Below are 5368 nucleotides of genomic sequence, written 5' to 3' on the forward strand. Positions count from 1 at the left end.
CATCTTTATAACAATGTAATTGTGTAATTCAACTATGCACTATAAAATTTGTTATTTTTACAGGCAGCACTTCATTAAAATATCGTCATCAGATTGCATTGTGTTTAACTAAGTTGATAAGTATTTATGTTTTCTTCCTTTGTTTCATTTCGTTTTGGGTTACGATTAACAGTTATTCAGATATTAAAATAAAGCAATATACTAGCCGCCATAAACACACAAAAAATAGTACCTATAAACTAAAGAACTTGTCAGACCCAGACATAATAAGTTAAATTTTCCTTTGAAATTCAAATATACATGCGTTGTTGATACATATTTTGGAGACTAAGTCGATTTTCTATTAACATACAAAAAATATTGTTTCTTATAAAATTAATTTATAATACAATATAAACTTTACAAAAATATAATAAAAAATAGCACATATAACAGCATGTAACATTGTATGTTGTTTATACGTTCTTTTAGGATCAAAATTCACATAAAAAAAAGATGTTCATATTCAATGAATCAGGTTTTACAAAGTTGCATAAAATAAATTTAAAAAATTGGTTGAAGTAAAATTAGTATTAATAGTGCCATTTAGTGCAACAATGGCTTGTCAACGCAGTTTGAATTTGAATTAAAAAATATGCCGGAGCACAACAGCTCGAAACCAGGAATTAAGTAGGTAGTATTTCGAGAAGAGCTAACATCAGGCATCCCCAGGACTGGTTTCGAGTCTATTAGCTCTCATCAGTTCAGTCAGGATTAGTCTGAAAATAACACTCACGCAACATGCACATTTTTTATATTGCCAATCAACGCGAAACTAGTAGCGGCGAAGCGGAAGATCTGTGAGGATTGTTGGACAGAATATTCTGAGCGATTAGCGTTAAATTTTGGTATTTTTAGGTGTTTTTAACCCCAAAGTGTTTCAGGTTAATAGTAAGAGTAATAAGTATATTTTAAGTGATAAGCTGAAAAATGGCCCAAGATTTTTGCAAAGGCTATTGCCGAACGAGTGGCTCCTTGCTTAGAAACCTTTACAAAAATACATAACAGATTATGCAAAAGGAGTTTCTTTGCGTCGTCTGTTTAGACGCTGGTAGAAAAAGCCGGCTTAGTATAGCTATTGATAGTGATAAGAGCGAGTCTTGCAAAATGTAGCGAAAAGTTACGAAATTTTCATCGCAAAAAAGTTCTCTCGTAATAAAGGATATGAAACTTCGTTGGGAAAATAATGTCATCCAAACATTTTCAAAATTCGTCATTCAATTGGTTCCAGTCCATCTAAGTAGCAATTTCTGAAGTATTTTTATTAAAAGAGTTTTAATAATATTTTTCCGAAAAATTCTGTATATCGTAAACTGAAAGAGAAACGTGGGAAATAAATCTAACTGCTATGTTTAATCTATTTGATAATAACAATACTTTTATCAGATTCCTTATTGCTTTTTTTTCTGTTTTTTTTTTGGTGTTCTGCAGCCTTACTTCGCTTATGTACGTACCATCCGCCACTGTTACATTTATTAAAATACATATTTCGCAATTTCTTTGATTATATTTATATTTGCAAAGTCGAATTCGGGACTTTCCAACATTTTATTTAAAAGTCTGCACATTATCATACACGTGCGTATAAAATAGTGTTCACATTTAAGATAGTGAATATGTTGATAGGAAGAGTAAAAACATTCAAATATAGGTCCTTTTAGAAATTTGTTGACTTTTCTTTATAGCTCCTGGTACTTTTGACAACTTAATATAATATCGCATTGAGCTAAGTCTACAGCATTAGCAAACTCTACTTTTAGTAAATGTATACAAATTAATGTTCTTTCAGGTGTCACACCCATATAATTTTCTATAATTTGTTAAAATGAAAACATTCGTTTGCAAACCCATGCGATAATGAACTATGCAATAATGAAATCTTTTTTTATAATTGTTTGTATGAAATATGTATTTTAACTTGACTTCTTCTTGTAACGAGTGAACGGTAAAACGACTAGATTGGTAAAAAGTGGTTCATCATTAAATTGCTATAATAAAAATTCTAAAAATATATCGTCCCTTCTCGAATGCTCCAATAAGATCGTATTTTACCCTAAGTGTTTTATAAGTTACAAACTCGTATCGGAAAGCAAGTCGAGTCGTCATTACGAGAACGTAAACCGTGTACATAATATCGGTATGCTACTTTGGAGACCCGCTCCCAAACAACATCTGGCGTTGTCCGATTTGATACGTGCCTAACTTTTAAATCCTCGATATAGATTAAATTTGAAATGGGTTTTCCTCCCTGTACACATGTTTCCTGTCTATAATATTGCGCAGTCATGTAATATTTTTACACTCAATTCCAACGCCTTTATTGCGAATTTAATCCTTATGATATGAATATGTTTGGAATACTAAATTTGCTGGCTGCTGTTTAAGCTTGAAGAAGGATCGCATATAAAATATATATTTTGAATCTTTAGATTTTTGTCAAATTGTCAATATCGATACAACGAACGAGAACAAAGATAGAGGCTAATTTATTTAGGAATCACATTATCGTTATCCTTGCTTGTATTCCACAAGCTAGAACATGCCCAAATAATCCACTGCTTCATACTGTGCTTTTAGTAATAGTTTTTTGACTTTAGCACTTTTTTCTTCAATTTGTTTTTCCGTTTGTGTCTTTACACTCTCACAATCTTTTGAAGAGTTGTTGGGAATTCCAATTTAAAGTTTTTTGTTGTTGGTGTTTGAAGAACTAAAATATTTCCACTTAAAATGGATTTTAAAAGCAGTGTATAAGCCTACAATGTTTGTTCCTTACGATTGAAAAGTCAGTTGGACCTAACAAATAATATTCATCCTCTAAAATTTTTTTGTTAATATTTGACCTCGTAGATCGCAACAAACATTGAGTTGTTTCGGGATTAAGCTTTTTCTTGCTTTTGTTCCACCGGAATTTTAAAAATTTCAATTTTGTTAAGGGCTATAAATGCACCATGCGAATAAAATGCTGGTTAATTCCTTTTAAAACGTTTTGCTCTGAATCTGGATGCATGAAAAGGGCTCCCATTTCATTGCTTAATGAAGAACCAGATGATTTCGTTTCCACATCGTGTTGGTCCGGGTCAGACTCAGAATTGGAAGAATTGCACTTTTTTAAGAACATCGGTTCAGTCCATAACGGCTTTAAATTTGCTTTTTGCTCGGTTATAACCAACTACTAATAACTAAAAACTTATTATTCACGAAAAGAGTTAGAAACATATTTAAAAACTGACATAAACAAAAAATAAACGAAGATACAAGAAGTTTAAAGTTTTAAACGATCTGAATTATTGTCATCTAATTATATATTTTGGCATTTCCCTAACCATCATTGAATCTAAAAGTCGCTTTTGTTTTTTGTTGTCGAGGGGGAAATTTCCAAGAAATGCTCAGAAACCCAAGTATTAATTTATTTCAAACATTACAAGCTCTACCGATAAAGCTGAAATAAAATATCTGGATTTCAGTTCAGCCGTGAACAGTGTGTTTAATACAAAATATGGGTTGTTTCGGTTCCGGTCCAGAAAAAAAAACGGTTTCATTCCGATTTTGGGTCCGGGTCCGTGCCAGTGACTTTCACCTTAGATACTCCACCAGCAAAAGGAATATTTTTTTGCTGATATAAAGACAATCCTGATATAAATCTGATTATACAAAGTGAAAAATGATCAAGGTATACATCATACCCTATACCATCAACTAACGGCAAGCTAATTATCTTTGCTAGACATTGTATTGACATTTTGCCGTTCATACCTCCGGAATTTAATTAAGTTTGTTCCACGAAAATACATTATGAAAATCAAATTAACCTTTCTCGAAACACTATGGGCTCTGTCAATTGATATGAATACCGAGTAACCTTTTTCCCCGTCGCCATTATAATTTCATCAAATTCTTTCGAGGCTGAAGTGACCTTTCTAGTTTGGTTTTATTGGCCGCGATGACATTATTCACAAAGAAATTTCTGAAATAATGGTAAAGTAAATATTGGCATAAATCCCAACTTTTGCTTGAAATTAGTTTAAAGATAACAAAATGCTTTAAAATAACAAAAGGTGCAACGAAATAGGTTTTCGCCGTTTGTTGTAAAGGCTTTTAAAAACAAATCACTGTATGATGCGCTTTATGATTAAAACAGAAAATGGAAGGACTCTCTGAAATGTGAGCCTAGACTTGTTACAATTTCCATTTTTTTGTCATTCCATTATATCCAGAAGAGTAGCTTTTATACGAAAAGTACAGTAAGGGCAATTAATCTCAGAAAAACATATTAAAATTTATTCAGGGATTCATTGAACATACAGAGGTAATAAAGTAGTAGAACATAATATGGCACAATAGGACAGAAATGACGGCAGCATGATAAACAATAAAATTATAATAAATCAAAAAAAAATCTAAGATAATCGTTTTTCAAAAAAGCACTACCTATATCTTCATCATTTTTTTAATTTAATGTTTCAATAATATATGGGCCGTTCCATCAGAGAGCTGCATATTTGATTTATACATTATTTTGTTGGTGTCTCTTGCAGTTGATAGCAGTTTCACTATGTGTCCTCATTAAAACCATGCATTTGGTATGCCAAATAATTTCAAAACACTTCGCAGTTTCCTAGATAAATCATAAATCTAGATAATTGTTAATAATTTGATACACCCTGTACATGAGCCGTACTACTACATACACTCTTTAATAATAAAATAAACATATCTGAGATATAATTCCTAAATAAAAAAATGTTGATAAGAAATTAGTGTAAAATGTATATAAAAATAAATTGATACTTGGTCCATTAATGAAATGGTTGCAGCTAACATTACATGAAAGCTAGACAGAAAATTTTACATTTGCAAACATTAGATATCAATAAATGATATAGTTGCATTTAAGAAAACCTTGAGTAATAAGATGGTACCGCACTATAAAGTCATTCATGTTACGTTACATGAAGTAAACCAGATATACTCAGTTTAAAAAAAAAAAATTCTGACAAAATGCTGCTATCATGGTGTTTAATAATAATAACTAATAAAATAATACACAAAAAAATAATAATGACTAATTTCAAATGTTCCAGGCAGACTAGAAGCTGTTAAAGTTGCTAGGCGTAAATTTTAAATACTAACTTTTTCATTTGTCATATGTTCTCATGTTGTCGATTTCGTTTTGTTGTTTAAAATATATTTCAAAAATCATCAGTTTTTGTAAATAAATATGCAGTAATTTTAAGGTAAAACAATGATTAAAGCAGCAAATGTTTACGAAAAGACACAGATCCAAAAGGACTCAACAATCAAGACAGAAAACAAACAATAAATCATCATG

The sequence above is a fragment of the Dendroctonus ponderosae genome, unplaced genomic scaffold, assembly GCF_020466585.1.
Source record: "Dendroctonus ponderosae isolate FM_Combo_2020 unplaced genomic scaffold, Dpon_F_20191213v2 Dpon_F_20191213_1, whole genome shotgun sequence".
NCBI classification, from domain to species: domain Eukaryota; kingdom Metazoa; phylum Arthropoda; class Insecta; order Coleoptera; family Curculionidae; genus Dendroctonus; species Dendroctonus ponderosae.